The sequence below is a fragment of the Dromaius novaehollandiae genome, chromosome 3 (genome assembly GCF_036370855.1).
Source record: "Dromaius novaehollandiae isolate bDroNov1 chromosome 3, bDroNov1.hap1, whole genome shotgun sequence".
Lineage (NCBI taxonomy): Eukaryota > Metazoa > Chordata > Aves > Casuariiformes > Dromaiidae > Dromaius > Dromaius novaehollandiae.
In genome coordinates, this window is record NC_088100.1 from 93,303,102 (window position 1) to 93,325,679 (window position 22,578).

The following is a 22,578-nucleotide window of genomic DNA, read 5'->3' on the forward strand; positions in this document are numbered from 1 at the left end:
TGGTTGCTGTTTCTGCAAGTTTTTTTGGCAAAGTTTATACTGAAACTTTACTTTAAAGTTTTTCATTTTTTTATGGGGGAGTCTTGCAACAAATCACTTTGATTGCAAAGCAAAGTTTCCCAGGTTTGTGTTGCAATTTTCAGTTCCCAGCTCTTAAGAATGTAATTACATTTGGCTTCAACAACTGGAAGTCAAAAAAATATTTTTGTTTGACATAATCCCCCTAAAGTCTAATATGGATTTCTTGTGGAAATATTAGTTTTGTCCACAAAAATGTGCCTGTTTTGGTATCTTTTGGTTTTGCTGTTGTTTAATTAAAATCCTGAACTAGTTTTACTCACTATTTTTGATGCTCCTTCCATGGGCTGAATTCCTTCTTTCTGCAGTGGGAGCACATGCATCCGGAAAGCTTCTGAACTCCTCTGCAACAGTAGAGCAAATGGCAGAACCAAATGTGTTACGTTCCATGAGTGGGTCCCTTCTCCAGTCACCTGTGTGGAAGCAGATACTGTGCCTCTAATTTCTCCCAGTGGGTAGAAATTATCCACCGTTTCAAAAGCCTCTGTAATGAATAGCTGATTGTGAATGCTCATGTTCCACGTGCCTCTACAAGGGGGAGTGTTTTCATGATGAGTTCCCATGTGTCTTGTTTACTATGAAACCAAGATCATTAATCTATTTGGGTGGCTTGTTACAAAAATATCATATGCCACCACTGCATCTGGTTTAGATATTGACTTAACGCCAGACTGGAAAATGACAGCGTAGGATTTGTACCTCCCAGACACATAATATTGGTGATGGGTATTTGTAGTTGGTTACATGCTTCTTATTGATGAATTTGCTGTTGGTCGAGTAGAAACCATCCAGTAACCTGAGCATGTTTGAAATGTTGAGCCAGGGCAAATTTTCCATGAGTATCATCCCTAGAAGGTTGTGAGAATTTCAGGTTATGGTAGCCTGAGGTCTGGCTACTTCCAAAAGCCAAAAAAAAAAAAAAAAAAAAAAAAACAGGCCAAGCAACTTCTGACTTTCTGGAATTATTTCCCATCTTGCATCTCACACCTTTCTCGTAAGTAAATTCTTCTGTCTCATCTGCTTTCCAGAATCCTTCCCCAATATGAAAAGCCATGGAATATTAGTGAACAATGATTTATCGTGCATCAGCACAGGCAGCATATGTTTCTGTAAGTCCAAAGAAAGTCTGTCTCAGCAGTGCTTGGAAATGGTCTTTAAAAGCCCAAGGCAGAATATTGCACGCATCAGTGTGTGCTCTCTGGGTGAAATTCAGCTCTCTATAGTGAGATACCACAATGCTGAGGTAGTTGTTAAATTCCATTCAAACGCCAGGATGCATTTCATCCTGTAGCCTTTATTGATATATTAGAAAGCAAATCAGAAGTCATGTACTTTGGCATCGATTTGGTATTGGGGCTAAGTCAACATCAGCTTCAATTGCTCCATATCACTCTGTATATTATCCTGCTCTGAATGCTCTGCCAGGAGATTAATCACCTACAACAAAGAATTAACTATATGTCACACTTATAAAAGGAGATTTTTTAAGAAGCATCTCTTTATCCACCTTTGTGAAAACAAAGCAATGCACAGTGGGGGCTGCAGAAATAATCAGAACTCTCATGGGGGGAGGAGAGGTAGAGAACAAGCTTCTAGTGATAAGCCAAAAAGGTTGCTTTAAAAGCTCCTTGATGATGGAGCTCATTGTGTCTATGAAGGATGTGACATGATGCACTTGCCTTTAATAGCAGGGGTCTAGAACTGGTAACCAGCGACAGCTGCTCAGGTCCTTTTCCTATCATGAGCTGGTTGAGACATCATAATTAAACTCAGCACAACAGCTGTAAGTAGAAAGAGCTATAAAAATAAAGTCAGGTGCAGGTGTGTGAATGAATTCTATCAGAGAAATAATAACAGCAACCAGCGTAGTGAAAAGAAAGCAGGAAACAGAACAGAGAATTGCTGCACAATAAGAGAGAGGAAGCCAGCAGGCCAGTTTCTGGATACAGCCCAATATCTTGTGATGTATTGTGTTAGGAAATTAATAGTTTTGTGAAGCCTAATTCTTGTGTCAAAGAAAAATAAAAAGATCATTTTGAGATCAAATATCTATCATCTCAGGCTAGCTTTGCAATTACTTTCCTAGAGCTGAAATGATCTCAGCTAAATGGGCTGATCTATGTATGAGGTCAAATAAAAAGTAAAAAGCCAAATCCATCCCCAGTGAAAGGTCAGTGAAATTAGTCACACCATTCAAACTACTTTATCTCTTCAGAAATCCTCCCAAACTATCCCCTTTAATTCAATGTTCTTTCTAGCTGGCCCTTATCTTCCTCCTGCCTTTATACCACAAGAATGACCCTCCTGCCTTCCAGACTTATCTTTGCTGAAGTTTACATTCATGTAATTAAACAGTGCATCAAGCAGCAGTTAACATTAAACAAATTCAGTCCATCCATTTGTTTTTTTTTCTCTCAATGAGAAGTGTCCTTAGAGAAGATAGTACCTCTTTGTCATGAGGAGTGGGGCAGGCAGTAAATCCCATCCATGAAGAAAGCCATGCTCTTTATTTACTCTTTTTATTCTTAATAATAGCTGTACTCACAGGTGCTTTTTGTTACTCTCTCATGTTGAGTGCTCTCTGAGCCTTAGAAACACCAGGGTCAGGACTGAAGACATTAGTCTGGAGTTACACAGATGGCAAAATTGTGGGGATGGAACTTGTTGCCTGACTAGCAACTAGCTAGCTAGTTGCTACCAGCAAGAACACTCGTCTTTCCTTCCTGAGGTCTCAATGAAAATGAAGCCAACAGAGGGGTCTGGCCTCTGGTTGCCTCCTGGTCTGTGAGCCTCACTTGCTGATGTGTTGACATCATCCAGTGCTGGAAGCAGCGACTGTTGTCTTTTAACACCATGTCTCTGCACCACAGGTGTCCAAGGGCCAGCTTCACCTGGAATAGCTCAGCAGACTGTGGAGTTGTGCGAAAGGGGCTCCTGAGGCCCCAATCAGCCACAGCAGAGGCCATCAGTTAGCTTTGGGCTGTACCCCAGGTGGGGAAGAGCCCAGGGCAGGGCAGGGCAGGCACAGGTACTGTGCTTCCCCTAACCAGTAAACAGAGAGCTCCAGCTAGTAGCCAGGTTGCGGGGAATGCTACCCACCACCCAAGGAATGACAGAGGTAAAAGGGAGCAGAGTTTGCTGAATGTCCTTTTTAATAGCCAGTCTGGGATGTAGACAATTCTGCAGAGCCATCTTCAGCATGGTCCAGGCAGACCCCAAGCAACTAATACTTCTTGGGATCTTCATGGCAACAGCAAAAGCAGAGTAGCTCCCTGCTCCCTAGTGAAATACCACAGCCAGTGCTTGGGTGGTGCAGACAGGATCACCTTTGTGTGCACAGATGTATGGGACAAAGGCCAGATGAGCCATGAGTGACCTGGGTAGTGGAAATGAAATGCCAAGCAAGGGGAAAAAGCCCAAAGTAAAGAAGATACTCCCCAAGCTGCAGACAACCAGATCTGATGAGAGAGAACGACCTTCCATTTAATGAAGTGCATCTCTAATGTACAGGATTAACACTCATAGCCTAAACAGAGGAATTCATTTTCCAATGGGTTTGAGAGCAATACCCCTTTCCCAAGATCCTAAGATACAAGAGAAATCTTGCACAGAGAGATGGGCTCATGAGCTGTCAGGCTGACTTGTTATCTGACCTGGCCAGAGGAGAAGAAGGCTTTTTGTTCTCTCCTCTTTGCCCTCTGCTAGCACTTGCTTCAGGTTCTTGTCAAAACAAGATCAGCCTTTCTAAGTGAGCACACGCTCTGTCCTGTTTTGTTTTGCAATGTTTTATTTGGCTGATAGCAATTTGTTGATCAGAAGAAACAATACTTCCTAGGTCAATGCTCTGAGAAATCCTCTCCTTTAACAGCAGCGTTCTAATGAAGTCCATCCTGCCCGCCAGACTCCAATGGAAAGAAAATTGCCAAACACATCACCCTTATGCCTATAATGCCATCAGAAACCAATTTGTGAGAGGCTGTGTGCCAAGTTCCTGGGATCAGCCTATTGGGGAACAGGAAGCAAAAAAGGTCTGTTGCGTTAGGAAAAAGTGATTGTCCACATGATCTGATAGCCCATCTGCAGCAAACTATACCGAATGTTTGAAAGGAAGGTGCAAAACGCTTCCTAATTCACCTAAATACCACATCAGCAGGGATAACTTACCCTGCCCCTTTCATGGTGGATTATCTCATGCCCTGCAGCTGGAGATTGATAGTCCTTGTGATTTCATTCTGGCTAGTCTGGGCTTTGAAGACACATGCATTGCTAGTGTTATGTATTGTAACTGCACATGCTATCATTCATGCCTTATTAAGACACAGTCCATTCCCTGAGGTACACCAAGGATGAATTTAATCCCATGTCTAACCATTCTTTCTATCTAAACTATTAGCATCAGTAACATTCTGCAACGTAGACCACTCTACAAGTACATTTTGCGTTGCCAGAAAAAAATATTTTCTTTAGCCTTTAGACTCTGTCTTCTCCTAATAATGAGTGTCGCCTAATTTGGCTTTATGGGAAAGGGAAGCAGGAGTGCCAGTTGGCATCACCTGGTATTACTATGTACTTCTGTTTCTTCTCATGCTCTCATCCAAAGTTTAATTGCTCTGGCAATATTTTTTCCTTATATCAAAACTCTTTTTCCCTTCATGCCTCCTGCATTTTTGTGGCTCTCTGGATAAACATTCTGTTTCTACTACTCATTTCTCTTAGAAGCAAGGTGATTTATGTGGAGTGCAATATCATCCAGACACACCCAAGCCTTTCATACAGGAGGCCATCTGAGGTCCCTACACTTGGCTCCTGCTTTGTATCCCATCATGAACTGCCTGTTTGTCCCTCAGCCACCTGCTGCAGCTGGTTCTAACTTAGCTTGTGAGATCTTTGAGTATAGAGCCTGTCCTTTGCCAAACATGTGTCCCACACTTTGCCCCATGGAGCACAGCATGAGTCCCACAGAACATGCTGAGTGAATTCCCATAGCTGTGTAACTCAAGCAAAGATAGTTCTATAATACCCAGCACATCCTCTTTGCATAAGCAAAACCATTGGCAAATAGAATAGATTCAGGAAGAAGCTTGATGATTCAAGTTGCATTTTACTTAATATTGCTGATACTAGCACCAATGTGACTCATTTTTTCTTCATTATATTCTAAGAACTTCCAATTGCATCTCATTCTATTTTTCTGGTCAGTTTTTGTAGCCAACAATTGCTCTGTTCTGAAAGAGAGAGATTGAAATGATTCCTGCCCAGATATATGGAACTAATTCTGCAAGTGTGTGTTCATGAATAGACCTGAACAATTATTATTTTTCCAGAAAATAATACATTCTCTGTAAATGTGGTTTTAGTTGTCCTGAAGCTATTCACACATTAGTACTGCAATTCCTGAATGATGTTAGCTGGGAAGAGAAAAATGGGGTTAGCTTCAGAAACCTGCAAGAAGAGGTAGTGCTGTTCCAATTGTATCATTACCTCTAGCCTCCGAGAGTAGGATACCGAGGTTAAACTCTCAGCCTAGCATGGGAAGATTCAGATCTGCCTCTTCTGCTGTTTGGAGTGTGGCTGTAGGCAGCAGGGCAGGTCACAGAGGACCACCCCAAGGTGTAAGAGTGGCTCTCCATCTCGCCTCTCATCTTGGGTTCTTCCTGACATAAAGCAGGTCATCACTGGAGCAGGGCACATGCATCCCTCCTGCTAGGATAGTCCCCTCATCCAGCAGGCTAGAGAGGGATGCTTGCTGCCTCAATTATGATTTAAATGAGAATAGTTTCAGCAGGAAAGGTGGAGGGCAGCCTAGCCCAGAAACCCTTAGAAAGTGGGACTCCCTTCTGGGCAAGGGGATGTCAATGTGTCATGTCCAAGCCAGCTGCCTGATTTCAGGCAGAGCTTGACTCTCACCAAGCCTTGCACCAGGCTCCAGGATCTTTGGAGCTGGGTTTCCCTCAGTGCCTCCTCCATAAAATATAAAAGGCAGTGATGACAATAACTGCTTCTTCCTCCTGCAATTGCATAACCCACCCCTTCTTTGCTTTTGTTTGCATGTGTCTATAGCTAAGTATTTCGTTTCGGATAACATGGAACATTTTGTGTTTGAAAACAATAAGACTGATTCCCCCCTCCCCCTGTGAATTAAAGCCCCCAAAATTTACATTTGTTTTTCACTGAATCTAAATTAATTTCCAGTGAGGCTGCCAAGCTAAAACAAAATTTCTTCATGCAGCTCCAGAGATGAAACAAATACATCCCCTCCCATGTCTACCTGATTCCCAACAAGAAACAGGGCAAGACACCCCCAAAACAGCACAACCAGGCCTAGCAGGAAAGGCTGTTGCTTATGTCTGCACAATAGGCACAAAGCAGAATTTCAGGTAAGTTGGAGCAAATAATATGTAGCCTTTTGGAGCAGGGCTGTGTTGCAGAATCCAAGGGGACTGACTGATCTCACAGTCAGCACAGCTGCAAAGATGGAAACAATTTGGGACTGGATTGAAACATGAGGGTTTAGAAGAAGGGCAGCACATCTTTCCTCTTGCTCTGCTGAGCAGCAACAGGAAACCCCAGTGCCACCTCCATTATATTCTCCACTGAAGTGACATAAGATCCCTTGAAAGCCACCTCTGAGTGTAACTGATTAAGTTTCCTCCCTCATTTCTTTTGATAAGGCATGCAAAGGACACAGAACCCCTCTGTGAAGCTGCTGGACTACTCCAGCCCAAGCTTTCTGTTTTGTCTTTTGGCTAGCAGATGTAATCCATGCAACCAGGAGCCATTCCTACCTTTCTGGGCAGGGCTGCCCTTTGAGGAGGAGGAGGAAAGCAATGCACTAAACTGGCTGAGAAGATAAATAACACTCTAAACCAAAGGGCAGCTACAATTACTTTCACTGTTCTAATCAACGCCTCTGATGAGGGACATCAAAGCAGGGCAAATTGAGCACAGAATTCAAGGCGTCCCTGAACTCAAGGCTGCATGACAGGGACAGCATAGAAATGTCCTGATTATATTTCACAAGCTGGCAAATCTCAGGCCCGCCCTCAGAGGAAGACTGGCCCTGAAGGCAGGAAGATGCTGTAGGACACACTGTTCTGCAAGACTCCAAAGGGAGTTGTTGATATTCCTAGTTTCGTGGCACACTTTCTTGCGAAATCTCCTGAGGAGATGTAAAACCCCGGTGAGTGGGACACAGCTTCATTTGGTGGGTTCTCCTGGGGGCTGAGTCAAAGCTGGCATTAAGAGACATCAGGCAGTGAGGATGAGTGGGAATACTCTTCCTCTCCAGTGCTGGTGGAGCTCTCACCCCACTACTGAATGGGAGAGCTTGGAAATAAGCTTGTTCCATTGACATGGCTCAGAGGGATTATCTCCTCCTTGACCTTACAACCCTATGGCCAACGAGTTTACCAGGTGCTTTTATCTAGCCCCAGCTGACACTGCTGAGGGGTTTTGTCAGATCTGCCACTGTTGAGCAGAATACCATCAGATGGATTCTCCATGCCCATTCTATTTTATAAACGCCTCAGACAATGAGGCTTTCACATCAGGCAATGGGGTTTTCAGTCTGAGAGTCAGAGGAGGAGGATGTGAATGAATCCATACCACAGTTTAGGTTTGGTGTTGAACAGGAGCATGGATCTCAGTAGTCAAAAAGAGAGCTGAACCTTCCAACTTAGGAACAAGTGCCTACTCTAACTACATATAAGGGGTCTAAACATGAGCAAATGTAGCAGCAGTTCAAGCTTAGATGCAGTGCTCATGAACAGAGATCTGGCTGTATTCAATCCAGCTCTAACATCCATCATGAGTGCCTCCAAAACATAGGGTGGGCAGTCAGAGCAGCTGAGAAATGAGGACTGGGCACACTGAACCATCTACTGTTTTACCTTAAGGAGTGCTCCTGAAGTTCCTCCTGTAGGTGTATGGCACTGAAAGTGTGTTTGTCTGTGTCCATGGGAGAGCAGCAGAAACTATGCCTAAGCCAAAGAAAAGATAAATGTAAACATACACTAGCTAATTTCTTAGTGCAGTTCAGGAAACCCACTGTTTTAACCTCTTGAGTACACTTTAATAATAACAAAGACAGTAAATATCCACAGTAAAACCATACTCGCTTCCTCACAGGCAATCTGCTTCCTTGATGAGTGATAACTCACCACAGCAGCAGGAAATTGACCTGCTGCTTCCCACCTTGTACTCACAGCACAGAAGGGAACCGTATTCTCTGGCCAGAGTGGGCTTAGGCTATCATTCAAGATACAGCCAAAGCCTGATGTTGTTGGGGAGTGACACATGTCTGTAGCAATTCCATCTGCATAGTCAACATTTCTCTTCAGTCCTCTCCTTGAATGCTATGGGCAAACTTTAAACTGTTATATGTTAATTCTGTTTCTTAAGGCACCACTCAGCTGTAGAGACGACTGTGAACCCTTGTTAGTGAGTCCCAATGAAGGTGATTCTTTACACAGACAAGGTTTTACTGTTATTGTTTTTGCTACAGTATACGTTGTGCTGGCAGTATGTTGTGCTAAATAGCTCTGGAGACTTAAGTCCTCTTTATCTCCAGAAGTGCTACAACATGAGGAGGGGCAGCATCAGCTTCCACAACAGCAATCTGTCAAGTTGCCTCAGCCTCAGCTCAGCAGGGTCACTTCTAGGAACAAGGAGATAATTCAGCCATTATGACCCTGTCCAGCTCTCTAGTTCTTTGATAAGCCTCCTAACAAGGGTATCAATTAGTGCCAAGCATGATGGGGGATTTTGCCAGGCAAGCACCTGGGAGCTGAGCTGAGACTGTGAGCACCGGTGGCCACAAGCTGCAGAGCGCTGCATCTGGAGATGCTTCCCTGCAGCACTCACAAGCTCAGCAGTCATAGTGTAAGGTGAGAGGCTGGCAAGGGGAACTCTGGGGGAAACTCCACTGTGGCAGGATGTGCAGTGCGGAGGTCCAACAGGAGGCATTTTTCCTCCAGGCTGGTGCTGAGCTCCCATCCTCATATTGTGTTTAAGAGACTTCAATTCTGGAAAAAAATCAGGCTCAGACCACTTTGCTGTCATGAAAGGTCCCATGGAATACCTATTTTGGAAAGGAATAAGGTGGTAGTTCTTACATCCTTGCCACATGTCCCCCTTGTCTCCCTAAATCTCCTTTTCAATAATGTAGCATTCACAACTTGCCTTCCATTATTATATGCTTCTGCCCAGCTGTTCAGTGTCAAGCTTTGCTTGAGGCTTCTTTTCTCTCCAGGCGTGTGTCTGTCTGTCTTAGCACATTTGATTCACTGATGTGCAGCATATGCTGAGGAAACTCCCTTTCACAAGCAAGCACCGACCTAATAGATGATCTCAGGAATGATCCGATCAATTCATTAACCTTCTGAATAAAGTTCTCTATTGATGCAGCCCCTCTTATCAGGGAAGCCTTGGGAATTATTTATTCCACAAAATGGAAACCACGCTCTCCCCCTCTCCCACCCTGCCAAGGTTACAGCCTTACGTCAGCCTCTGCTGCTGTGACCTTGAGGGTACTAACCCTTTGGAAGCACCGGGCGTTCTCCCATTCAGGCCATGCATGGGCAGGACTCTCGTTTAGTGTGGTGATCATTTCCCTCTTACTGCACCTTGTAGAGACAGGGGTCTTAGCACATGTGTCCAAGTGGGTTCTTGGTCTTCTTTTGCTGCAGCATCACTGCTTGGCATCATAGCAGCCTTTGTTTAGTGAATATCAGTAACCGGGCTTGCAATTCTGGGGCTGAAAAGCCTTGGATTTGTCAAAGAGAGGTTGTAGAGTCTCCATCCTTGGAGGTATTCAAAACCCAACTGGAGATGATCCTGGATAACCTGCTCTAGGTGACTCTGCTTGAGTAGGAGGGATTGACTAGATTATCTCCAGATGTCCCTGCCAACCCGAACTATTTTGTGACTCTGTGCTCCTGTGAGTTTGCAGAGCTGCATGGCGGGGAGAACAAGACAATCAGGTGAGAGCCACAAGATATCGGTAATAACAATGCCTATTGACAGAAAGGCAGCACTACCATGGTTATCATCACTGCCATGGCCCATCATTATGCCCTGCTCTAACATCATCCCTCAGGCCAGACCTATTAAAAAAAGAAAGAAGTTGGGGTTTACAAGATTGTCCCCAAGCCTGTAGCTTCTGGTTTCACCCCAGTTCTGATTTAGGAGCAGGGAGGACTTCATTTTTACCTCCATTTTCCCCATCATCACAGGCATTGTGTCATGCCAAGAGGGAGGGCAGGGACTTGTGCTGGGTACATTTTCAGGTGGAGAGAATTAGGAGTGGGAGGATTTAGGGTTTTAGAAACCCCAGAAACCCTAGAAAACAGAGGCAAAGCAGCCCCTGTTCAGGAGTGAATCTCCCACAGTTTTCTTCAGAAAGCACATCCTCTAGTGAGAGGCTGCTGTAACACAAAGCCAGAAAGCCTAGGACAATGCCTATGTGAGGCCAAGAGGCATGTAGATTTGCAACCCAGTCCTGTCTGCCCACCTCTCCTCTTCAGATCTGTCAGCTTAGTACCTCGCAAAAGGCTGCTGATTTCTCCCTGACCTTAGCGTGATTACTAGGATTAGTACTGAATCAACTTTTTCAGCTGTTATATGTGTGAGAGAGAGACACAAGGTTTTGTTCTGGGCCTATTTGTTCTTTTATTTATTCAGTATATGAATCCCATTAGCTAGATCATTATTCATTATGGTCTTTCCTCTTGCAGTTACTCTAACAATCTCCAACTGTCATTTTGAATGTTTCAGTCATAGCTGCCAGCTGCAAAGCTCCTGAAAAGTTCTTGGCACTTTACAATTGGCAAAAACTGTCAGTGTCCAAGTTTCCTCTTTGTGCTTTCAAATAAAGGAAAATGTACATATCACAACTCTCTTTTCCTAATGGGTTTGCCCCTCCAACTCCCAAGGTCTGTGTGGTTGATGGGGGGAAAGAAGCCCATCCTCATTGCTACCCTCCAAGGGGGATGACTGAGGGCAATTGTACTTTAGGCAGGATTTTCATAAGGCAGAACATTCTGTGGTTTTTTTTTTCTTTTTCCTTGCCATAATTTAGCACGAAAAAGGAAGTCAGTTTGCCCAGGTGGAATATGAGCTTCACTGAAGCAAGACATTTTTAATGGTGCAAAAGGTAACATTATTTAATAAACTATTCAGATTTGACATGCAATATTTCCATGGAAATTTCCTCAGGAAATCACATTTCCCCATTTTGTTTTGCTATGGAAAGCTACTGGTAGCAGCTGTCACAGCAAATTGCAAGTACCCACAAATTCTGTCATTTTCAAAGGCAAATATTTGCAAAGCATAAAGTAATGGCATGGAGTTAAGCCCTCCTGCTGCAAGAGTTCCCGTTGGCTTAGGTGCTGCTGCTTGTGAAGTGCAACTACTTACACCCTTTTTCTACATCATGGCACACCTATTTTTCCTTGTTGCATATTATTGTTGTTGTAGTAACTAGAATCCCAGACCAAGTGCATGGCCCTACCTGCTACACATTGAACAAATGTGGCTAAACTCACTTTTAATCAACTCTTGTACTTTACTTCTATTCACTTGCCCTTGGATTATCACCTGGGGGTATGTCTGTGGTCATGTTTCATTTCCACTCTGAGTTAGACTATTGCAATTCACTGGTTGTAAACTGCTCAGAAACATCAACGGTGTGATTTTTGAATGCTTGCTTTATAGCAAACTTGTCTTTAAAATAACAGGATATAAACCTCCCTCCCCCAACCCAGAAGGACTATTCATCTTGCGATTTCAGAATTCATCGGCTCCCATTTGAGCTAGAACAGCCTTCTCCCTTTCACCTCGCCGTGCCTTTAAATAAAGAGGTGATTCTTGAACATATGCCTGATTTCAGCACCTGCAGCAGCTAGTAAAATATGAAATATTGTGGAAGTCAAAAATACTTAATTATAAGCTGATCATGCAAACACCAGGCATCAGGCTTGTCAGTGTACTTTCTGGGGTTCATCACACTGACATCCCAAGACATTTCTGAATCGTCTATCCCATGTCAACACAGCCTCCAAGTCAGGATCTGCACATAGCAACATGTCAGCAGAAACTTTCTCAGTAGCTTTAAGAGCTACATGGTCTATATGGTGATGGATTCAAGCAGCTGGTGGGTACGGACCCATCATAAAGTCCCTCACAAGCATCTGTAATTGGAATTTTGTAATCATGGTGTGACAAGACAAAAATCCATCTTGTATCAGGGCCTATGTGAATACAGGAGAGAAAGGGATTTGTGGAGGTGGGAGGGCAGATGCTTCTGTGTCAGAGTCCTGTATGGTAGCTGGGTAATATCCCCTTTGAGAAGCTACAAAACTCCTTAATGAACTGCCTAACTGCCTGCTTGCTCTTGGGCAGCCATCAGATCCCTGCCAAGATGGGAAGCACATAAGCTGTGTGTCTTGGACTTGAGGGATGATTTTTTGGAACTCAACTGTGCTTTTACGGTCCCTCATGTTTTACTGTGGTACAGAGCAAGTACACAAGTGCTGGGCAGGAACTCATCCAGAAACACAAGGTGGATAACTTCAGTGTTTCTGAGAAGATATTCTGGGTTATCATTATATGAGGAACGCTCCCTTCTGTGTTGTCATGGTAAGGATAACATATGACTGTAAACACCATAGGCTAAACTTCTCTGCTTTGAATTAAAACTGCTGTGCATTATCTGGTAAAGAGCAGCTGAGAGAGATTCAGCTGGACTGGCAAGCAATGGAGTTCAAATTGTGAACTTCAGCTTTAATCCTCCCTTTTGGATGAACAGCTGAAGTCATTCAGGATGGTACTGGAATCTGAAAACATAAGAAAGATAAAATTGTGCCTGAAGAGAGAGTAATTCCTGACTGTTGCAATGCTTGTGAAGTCCCATCTGCAATACAGGCAGGGGCAGAACTGTGACAGGTCTGTGGTCTGGACCATTCCCCACGGATGGAGCATGAGAAGGTGGTGGTATCAGTGGCCTGGTCACTCTGCAATGGCTTCGAGGTGCCATTAACATCCACAGATTAATAGACTTTGTCTTGGAGTGGGGTCACAGAAAGGGATACTCCTTAAACCTTGAAGAGCATTTGAAAGAGTGTCAGTCTGAAATAACTATACCATACCGTGTGGCACTTGCCATGTGAGGATCATCATGGCATTCCCAGGGAGGCTTGGGGTGAGGGTGGTCTCTATTTATTGAGTAGTGATTTGGGCGCCACACCATTGAGAAGACACTCCTACTAGAGAGACTGAGCTGAAGCTGAAACTGTAGTGACTGCTGAGCTCTTGAGACTACTACCCATGCAACCACTTCAGAAGGTGTTAACACCTTCAAGCCCAACCAATACCACAACAAATGATCCCATTTTCACAGAGTAAGAACATGTTGCAAATCCAGCCAACCTGGGAGAACCAAATAACTGCTCCGTGACAAATATGTTTGCTTTTCCTCCTGCCAGTGTGGTAAAGGGACATCTTTGTACTGATGGTTATGAGAAAAACACAGTAAACAACACCACTTTTAGCAAGAGTAGGAGAAAAAAATCTTTTGTTATTGCTGGGGCATTTGCTACAGCAGGAATAACTATTAGCTTAGTAAGATTAAAAGGGATCAGACATGTTATGTGAGTAAGAACTGAATACAAACTTTAAAGTTCTCTAGCACTTTAGTCCTCCTGCTTCAGGCCTAAGGCTCCTGGGATCCAGAAAGAAGCCCTTCCCTAACTCCTGTCGCTGGTCCTGCAAATGGCAGTGACATCCAAGTGCGGGCAGGGGAGGAACCAAGCTACTGGCACATCTGGGATGGCCACAGTCAGGCATGGGCATGCCAGCATATGGCTAGATAGACAACTGGCTTCTTCCAGGCAAGTAATTCCTGTGATTTCCAAGAGGACCTCCAGTACGTCCGTGCAGAGAGATGTCGCTCCTCCTCCCCGCCGTAAGCTGGCTGCAGGCACGTCTGCCCTGCTGTGATATGCACATTGCAGATTGTCTGACCTTCTGCAGTTTGATTGTTTTGGCTGTGCAGGCTTGGTTTATATTTGGTCTGGGCTTGCTTTTGCTTTACAGATCAGGTGGGAGGGTTTAAGATTGTGTTTCTGGGGATTTGGGGATTTCTGCTCTCTCTCTCTCTCTCTCTCTCTCTCTCCTTCTCTCTCTTATTTCTCAATGATTTCTCCAGCTGGGTCAGGTTGATCTGTGTGGGATCCTGGCAGTGCACCAGGGTGTAGCATAAGCAGAGCTTGTAACATTGATTGTCTTGAATACTCAGTCTTTGGGCTACTTATGGACAGAAGAGCAGATCTGTCCCCATTGAGTACATTCACAGCAAGTGAAATAAATACAGAGCTCATCATAGGCCAACTTCCAGTTATCTCTTAGTCAGAAAATGTATTTCCTACCTTCAGGATATATCCACTGACACTGCAGCCCTTTCACACCTGTGGGAGATCAGCATAAATTGTATTAGGCTATACTGCTTCTTTCTGCAGGTTATTTTGCATTAGATGAACCTTGTAGACACAGATCCATCCTCATTGGTACACAGAGGTTGCTGTGGTATTTGCAAAGTCTGTCTAGCCCTGATTTTCCCCCTGATTTCTAGCAATTCTGGTTTGCTGGGTTATGGCTACTTCTGGCTTTAGTGCACCCACCAGCACCACCAGGTGATGTAGCAGAGTAGCAGGGGCAGCTGGGCAATTGCACTGGGCCTGCTTGGTTCCTCTTGGCCAGTTCCCAGGGCTGCCCTCCCGAGCAGACTTCTCAGAGAGAGCCCTTGAGTTGACGAACTCATTTCCTTGGACATTCCGATCATCGCCACTCCTTTCCCTGGCATGAGGGCCAGCAAGAGTGCTCCCCTCCTATGCGTTCCCGCTGGAGCTTCTGCAAAGCATCTGTGAGGTTTCTGAAGCCGCAGTGGTGACACATAGGGCTGTGTCTGCAAGAAGCTGGAGGCTGAGATCAACAGGGAAGTGGCTCTGTATCTTGTGGCAAGAAGTCCCCCAGGTTAACTTTGTGTTGGTGCCTGAAGAGAGCCAGAGGGTGCCAGGGACAGCATGTTGAGAGCAGCTCCTCTTCCCAAAGGTTAAACACATGTAGGACAGAGCTTACCAGAGGCTCTGCACATCCGCAAGGCCAGTTTCTAATTTGAGACATTTTCTGAAGTCCAATGCACTCTGGAGAATGCAGCCCTGGCAGAAGGCATGACCTGAATGCACAATCCTTCTTCTACACAGCCCCGTACCCCCGCTGCTGTACTAGGGCGTCCCAGAGAGAGAAAAGGGCTGTTGTGCTGCCTGGCATGCCGTTATCCTTGCCGGGAGCGCAGCACCAGTGAGGAAGCAGCCTGTTCAGAGCACAGTGGACTGTGGAGCAGGCTGCAGCCAGCAGCATGCATTTGCCAAGGGTACTCATGGATCTGCTGGGCAGAGAGGCACGGCGTGTCTGGGAGCCCTCTGCACACCCCTGTGACAGCTCCCCAGCCACTGGCTCCTTCACAGCAGCTCAACCTTGCTCCCTGTGTCTTTAATAAGTCAGAGCTCCTTTTTCAGGAAATGAGGGTCTAGCAGCCCCAGGGCACAGGTCACATGACATCAGGCTGGCTGGGGTGTCTTTGCCCAATAGGCAATACCAGCCTGTGGCTTTCATGCTCCTATGGGCTTAGAGCACTTCCGGTTTCGAAGGAAACTCTCCAAACTGGGATACTCTTTCCTGTTGCTCTGACACCTGAAACCTTGCATTAGATTTATCTAGCCTGCAAGGCAGCCTTGTGAAATGTTTGCCAGGACATGAGGCTAATAATTTAATCAGGTGAATTCAGACAGAGTCTTTTCGCAGCTCAGGTTGCATTATATAACTGGATCGCAGGAGTATCTGCAGGGGGATAGGCTGAATGCTACACAGCATTTTCCAGAATGGCCATTAAAGAGAAAGTCTGCCTTCATTTTGTACTCAGTCCAATGTCATGAAGTTTCACAAGGGGAAAATACTTCTTCCTTTCTATAAAACTGTGACAAAGCTTTGAAAAATTAAATGGGCTATTTTTATAACAGAAAAACCTTGTGTGGTGACTGCCGTCTTCCAAAGCAACATCCAGACATCAGCGCAATTCACTGTAAGGGACTGCAGACAGGTTTTCATCAGGCTTTCATGCTGGTTTAGCAATCCGACCAGCTGACCCTACTGGAGTGCCTTACTCTATAGAACTGAATGTGCAGCAAAGTATAAGCACGTGCCATGGGGGGCCTGGGGAAGGTGGGGTGGCCAAGTGACAACTGCTCTTCAAATCAGGTGGAACGCAAAATCTCCTGGGCCTGTCGGTGGATTATATCTGTATCACACGCTCGCTTGCCTGTTGATCTTCTGTGTGCTTGCTTGGTATCTGCACAACACTCAGTGTGTTCATGCCCTGCCACGACATGATACCATGTAACTGAAGTGATTGCTACAGTGTGCGATCAAAGACAACACAATGCATAGGGCACTGGAGTATGAAAGATTTAAAAACTGAGAACGCTCATGATTTTGGAAGCAGTGCTGAGCCTTGTTTTGTAACCAACTTAGCATCAGGCTAAGAGGAACAAAGCCAGACGAAACGGTGTGTGGGAATCAGAGTCTTTTGGACTGTTCCCCCAACTTGTCCTTCCCTTCTTTGCAAGCACCTCATTAATTCCACACAGGTCACATTGAATTACAAACCCAGCAGCCCTTAGAGATGAGTCAATCTCTAGGTGGGAATCCAGGAATTGCACTTAGGTTCATGCTGTTATTTTAGTTTGTGGTGTTTGCTTCTCATTACGGTAAGCTCCCAAGAATGTCAACACCAAAATAGCACAGAATCACAAGGTTACCTGCAGAAGAATGAAGTAAACAAGGGGGATATTCTTTCTTTCTGGTTCTTTCTCTTTCTCCTTTCTTAAAAGGAAGCATTTTGAGCAACTTTACTGAACTCTAGGGCAGAGAGCTCAGGTTTGGAGTTTAGGTGCATCCAGATAGTACATCCAGGTTTGGAATATCCTGGCCTAAACCTCTCCTGAGAGGTGTGCAGCTAAGATGTTGTGGGTCCGTAGTAGCTACAGAGATGTGACTCCTGATGGCCCAGCCATCTGGCTGTGGCCAGAGCACACAGGTGGGGCTCTGGCAGGGCAGGCACTGGCTCTGGGGGTCTGGAGTGTGCACCAGTCTCCTGGCAGACATCAGCACAGCATGTTTATTTGTTAGTTTGTGCTGACATTGCAAGATGCTATGGCAGATGGTAAGGCCTTTTGAAGGGGAAGCCCAATGTCAGGGGTGCAGAATTGCCTGAGTTGGGTCTTGTCACTGAGGCATGGGGCAGCCTTGTCCTAGAGGAATAATGAACAGGACCAGCCTGGGAGTTCCACCTGTGGAGAGAGGCCCTGGTCCTCTCTCAGAGCCACAGAGGCACAAATGAGCAAATATAGGTCCTTTCTAGAACTGTTCTGAAGTCTCCCAGGATACTGGTGCACAGTCCAGGAAGGGCTCAGAGCAGAGTTTTTCTGTATTGACTCCATGAGAAATGAGAGGAGAAAAAAATCAGTGCCTGGCAGACTGAGAGGGGCCAAGAGTTACTTCCCTGTTTCTAGGAAGGCAGAGCAGATGGTGGGAAATATTTCACTCATATAGTGGCAGTGGTGCTAACCTGGCACTCTGGAGGCCTGGATTCAATTCCCTCCTCTCCCCCAGGCTTCTTGGGTGACCTTGAACTTTGTGCTCACAGTTGGCCTCAGCGCTTCATCTGCAAACAAGCAAGGACTGCATTGCCTTCACCCAGGGAGAGCAGTAAGAGTTTAAATACATACAGGATTGGAGGGGTGCTTGATTACTTGAGGGGTGAGGATTCGATTAGTATGCTGATGGATGAACACCCTCAGTGTTCTGCTGTGGGATTCAGGAGGTCAGGGTAGAGTTGCCACCTTTGTCACAGACTGTGTGTGACTTGGAAAAGAAGTTCCTCAGGCCTAGCTTCAAAACGGCATCTTGGAGCGAGGGTCCCATGGAAATCAGCATGCCTCAGCTTTCTGTCTGCAAAATAGCAACTTGGACTGTCAGATTGAGGATTGCATTATGCTCTCAGTTTTCTCAGAGGAAGCCTGGGGCTTCTGCAGTAGAAGGAATAAGAGGTGGGTGTCCTGCCAGAACAGAAATCCTTGCAAAGCCAAAGGGAATTCTGGAGGTAAACAGTAGTCGACAGCTTTAGCTTCTCTCTTTCTCTCTCTTTCCACTTTAAAAAAAAAAAAAAGAAAGAAAAAAAAGAAAGAAAAGCCAAATCCCACACAAGACTTGATAAAAAGCCTTCTCACAAAACCAAAATTGCCTGCCTATAGCAAAAGTTAAAATGGCAGCTTCAGCTACTGTACCTGTCTCAGATGTGGTGGTTCTGAGAGATCAACCATGTGCTGGGTAGTTAAGATAAGCCAGCAGTTGTGGTCCTTTATCCCTGTCTGGTGTACTAACAAAATGATAAAAAAGCCACAGTGGTTTCACTGGCCACTGTATATATATCATTTTGGGTTCCAAGATGAAATACTATGACTAAATTGAGGGAACTCCATCCTTGGGTTCAAGAGCTACTCAGCGGTGAGGGCCTGCGCTTCCCTGCGATGGCGGCTCTTTCTTTATCATCAGAAAGGGAGAAGCACATGGGCCACAGTGCTGGGAGGAGCCCAGCAGCCAAAAGCACGTGCAATGGGAATTGCCTGTTTGTTCTGAGGGCAGGGACAGAGCATAGGATGCGGCAAAAGGTGAGGTAGAAAATAAAATCCAGAAATAGATCCCTGCCCTTTCCTCTTCCTAACCTTCAGCAAAGAGCCTGCAGGGAGTACTGGCACAACATTTTCTGACGTGTTTGCACTGTATACTACACTAAGATCTCCGCTGGCGCTGGTACAGTGCACATTGCACTTAACATCTCTATCTTCAATCTCTTCTGGAAGAGACCTGCAGATTTTAATAGCAAGACCAGAGAAACTGTTCCCTACTTTCATAATCAGAAGACAGGCAGGGATCCTATTTTGAGATGGCTTTGTCACTGATGTAGTGAAAGCGTTTTGTGGAAATAAACCTGCTGCTAAATTTGGAGGGGAGGTGGTCACTGGTGCTTAGTTTTGGGCTGCCTGGGGTTGTACTTTTCCCTTCTTCATGCTCAGACCTGAACACAAAGAAGAAAGACATTTGCTTCAAAGCAGCGACAATCACAGTACTTGACTGGAGGCAACCAAAAGGTGGACAGAGTTAACAGATGGGTGGAACACAAGGTAACTGTAAAGTGATCGAGATTAGCAAAAGAAGCAGCAGGCCCAGCACACACCACCTGCCCAACCAATTGTCAGGCATAGACAAGGTTATGTTTTTCTGTTAAATGTTACAAGAACTTCCCATGAGAGGAGGGTGACACAAATCTCTATGCTGCTCATGGGCCCAAACCAGCCAATTCACAACGCAGTGTTTTTGTGTCTGCAATTATGCGGGAGGATGGAGATGACTCATGAGATACTGCCGGACACAAGGTAACAGATGTCCTGGCCCAGGGTGCTGCACGGAGATACAGCTACCGGCAAAAGCCAAGCAGGAGATTTCAATGTGACCCAGGTTTGAAAGAAGGAAAGCATAGTTTCAGCTGGAGGGGATGGGAACCTTGCAGCTTGGGAGGGTAGAGGGGGAAAAGCCAGGGCTGAGCCTGCCTGCAGATGCATCTGAGCTGCCATGTAAACGGCTGGCTGGCTGGCAAGAAGAACCAGCCCTTGCCAAAGAAACACTCCTAGCAAAAAAGTTGTCTGTAAACTGAACTCAATGGAGAAATCCCATAGCAAGTGTTACGGATGGTCCTGAATTTCTTTAGTGAGAAGCAGAAAATGAGAGGAGATAGTGAGGCAGGATGCAGAGATAGTGTGTGCAGGGAAGATGGGGAAGAGACCAGTGAAAGTAATGGTGGGAATGGAGTAGGGTTGCCTGTTTAAGTTTATTTTATGCAGAGCCTATTGCTCTTTCAAGTAATTTCATTGCAACACTGGAATGAAAGCAGAACAAAGGAGCTTACATTCATTTTAACCACTTCCTTTCACTTTCAGAATAACTGAATAACTAAGTGTACAAGATGCCGCAAAGCTCTCTGCAACAGGATATCCCTGCAAGTGTCATGGAGAGACTATGTTCTTCTTCTTGAGCAGGCCATCTACTTCCACGGTGTTTTGTTCCCTTTGGGGCCGATGGGGGAAGGATTTTAGAGGGACCATAGGAGGATGCATTACCAGGTGCTGATGCCATAAGAACTGCCACCCATGGAGGGCCTCCATAGTTCCCTGCTCAGAAAAGGTCTAGAGCCTCCTTCCAGTTTTGGTCTGTGAGGAGGAAAGACTGCACCTGAGCCCTGCTCAGCAGGGCTGAGGCCTTGGTCTCCCCAGGAACACAGGCTGCTATCTGACTGGGGTTTCCTAGCTGAGAGACAGCTTCAGTGGCTTCAGACATCATCCAGTAGCATCTGTTTCCACACCCTTTCCTTCACAGATGGTGCTGCTGCATGAATCCCAGAGTTCAAACTCACACCCAGCTGCTGCATGTGCCCATGCAAGGCCAGGGCAGTCACAGCCAGGCAAAACAGAGTGCAGCCTCCTTTATTACAGTGTATAAAAGCAAGAGATGTGTTTATGGAGATTCGGAAGGGCTGGCTCAGAGCTTGAGATATTCTTCAAGGGGACAAGAGCCAGCTGCTAAGGGAAGCAACCTCCATCTTAGTTCCCAGTTGCATGTCAAATTTAATACAAATGCTAAAAAACATTTGATAATGCTCGTAGCACAAATAGCCTTGAGACGCTGTACAAATGTCAGTTAATTATGTACTTGCAGTAAATTCTGGATGGGAAGCATTTTTTTCCTCAAGTAGATGATATTTGGTCTGTGTTGAAATTTTTCTTTCCTGTTTCAGGGTCTAGTCCAGCCAACCTTGGTGACTCACTGCATGATTTCCAGGTGGGCAGGGGAGGGAGGCTTAACAGAGACATTCTTTTTTAGGTCTAAAGTGTTTCCTACCATTGCTGAACACCTGAAGGTCCCTTTAGTTTCCATTTTTATCTGAGTCTTTCAACAAGCCTAACACAGTCTCAAGTTTTTTGCCTGCCTGGATTCAGTGTTGTAAGGTCGAAGAGGATGTTTGCAATAATCTGGAGTGTGATCCAATCTAACACTGGATTTCACATTAAAACTTGCCTCAGTTGCTTCATGCACAATCAGTTTTATATATATAGTAAGACTGTAGGACTGTAGCTTATTTGGAAAGTCCTCTGCAAGATCCATAAGAGAACAATGTTGAGGTATTATTAGTGGAGAGCAAAGAACAGAGCTCTGTAAGCAAACTTTGCACTGAGCGGGAGGTTTTAAATAGTTTCCTCTGAGACAACTTTGGCTCCTTCTGTTACACAGTTTTACTCAAGTGTTCAACAAATTATCTCATGAAGGAAGCAAATATTGCAAGAATAATATACTACGCATGTCTTGCAGGGGTTGAAAACCACAGCATGGAAGGAGCAGCCTCAGCTCCCTAAACAAGTTAAACAGAATGGAAAGGCACAGAGAGGGAAATCCTCTCTGACTTTGTTATGGAAATGTGATACAGTTTGACATTTTAATTGTGATTCTCCCCTTATTATCTGGCACATGTTCATAGTGCCCAAGATGTTGTTTAGTGAATCCAGCTGCCTCCTCCGCTTCGTTTGAAGTCTGGTGACTCCGCGTGATAGGGGAGTGTGAGAGTCAATGTGATTTGTGTATAAGGAAACATAAATATGTCACAGGAGTTTAGTCTTATAGGTCTGCAGAGTTTATACTCACAAAATCTGTTGTGCCCTTGTTTACACACCCAGATCCAAAGGCCTGACACACCCTCACTCTAGCTCAAAACTGTCATCATTTTTTACTTGTTTCTAATGAAGCCATTGTAAAGCATGTGGATGATGTTTGACCACAGTTTAATATATCTAGGCAAACGTGCTCTCAAATGTTAGGAAGAGCTTTAATCAAAGTTGATTCTTGGTCATTAGCAGAGACGAGCACACGCAAGGTTCTGCTGCCACATGTACAAACATATAGGCACAGGCCTTCCCATGTGCCAAAAAATCATCCACGCCAAAAAAATGAAAGGCAGGCATGTGTACATGAACACTTGCACACCCCTGAGCACAGACACCTGAGTATAGAAAGGCAGCTGTGCATAAGTGCTGAACAACATGCTTGCTTTTTGTTCAGCCAGCTTCTGCAAGCCAGAATTATCATGATAAACTCATCTGCTTGGTGCTATTCTTTACCTGAACTTCACCATGGCTATCAAGCACATGGGAAGACATGACCTAAAATGATCATGTGCTTACATGTGGCTGTGGAATAGAGAGATTTATCATGGGACACATATAAGAAAAAGCCATAGGGAAAACAGGCATCTATCTTCAGAGCAAAGAACTGTGGGATGTA

General features: G+C 45.1%; 1 long non-coding RNA gene across 1 annotated transcript in view; it reads right to left on the minus strand.

Moving 5' to 3' along the window:
- Window positions 1–1,025: 1,025 nt before the first annotated feature.
- LOC135327712 (uncharacterized) overlaps window positions 1,026–22,578 on the minus strand; it is a 42,078-nt gene continuing 20,525 nt past the window's right edge. The window contains exons 3-4 of the long non-coding RNA XR_010388101.1: window positions 7,968–8,057; window positions 1,026–1,515 (exon numbers count right to left, since the gene is read on the minus strand). This is a non-coding gene — a long non-coding RNA (uncharacterized LOC135327712). The remainder of the gene's footprint in view (window positions 1,516–7,967; window positions 8,058–22,578) is intronic.